Raw genomic sequence first — 866 nt, forward strand, 5'->3', positions numbered from 1 at the left:
CCCGGGGCGCGAGGCCGCCCCGCCCCAGGCGCCTCCGGCCCGCCCCGCGCTCCCCGCGCGCGCCTCTGCTTTTCCTCCGCCTTCCTCCTTCCTCCCTTCTCTCCGCTTCCTTTCCCGGGACGCCTCTCCTTTCTCTTCCCCAGGCGCAGTTGCCCCTCCTCTTCCTTCTGAGGCTGCCTTGGTGTAGAATGTGGCCGGCGCCTCTCCTCCACCCCGGGGCGCCTGCCCCTGCTCTTTATGCTGCCCCCGGGTCGGGGTGACTCACGGTCGGTTCCCCTTGTTGGGAACCTGACCAGGACAGGGAAGAAGCGTCTTATAGCCGTCCTACGTCCTGGGACCTAACTCTGAGGCCGTCTGCAGTGGGTGGAGGAAATTAGTGATGGTTATCCTCCCAGCGACCCTGAGCTGTGAGCAGACTTGCACGCGGGGCCCTTCTGCACGTTCCCAGGTTACAGTAAAAGGCTTGCTAAACCTCTGCTTTAGATCTGAAAGCTTGACGATGGCCAGAGCGTTTGCTTGGTGGCCCAGCTTTTCTGCGTATCCACACTGAATGACTTGGGGCAGGGAGAGTGTGGCTAGACCGCAGAGAAGTTGTTTCTGTTGTGTTCTGCAGATTACATTTGCTTCGGAAAAGGTGATCTTTATTAATCTAAAAATAACTACTAGAAAACAACGCCAAGTAATGAATGTATGGTTTTCTTGGAAGAGGTGGAAACAGAACAAGGCACCAAGGTGCTTTTCAAAATAGCTCCTACTCCCTATGTTTTGAAATCGAGCTCAGATGTGTTCCCTGGAAAGTTAAGACATTTTTAATTAATTGAAATTTTCCCTTTTTTTTTTTTTTTTTTTTTTTTTTTTTTTCTAGG

This window comes from Tupaia chinensis, unplaced genomic scaffold, assembly GCF_000334495.1.
Source record: "Tupaia chinensis unplaced genomic scaffold, TupChi_1.0 Scaffold000098_1, whole genome shotgun sequence".
NCBI lineage: Eukaryota > Metazoa > Chordata > Mammalia > Scandentia > Tupaiidae > Tupaia > Tupaia belangeri.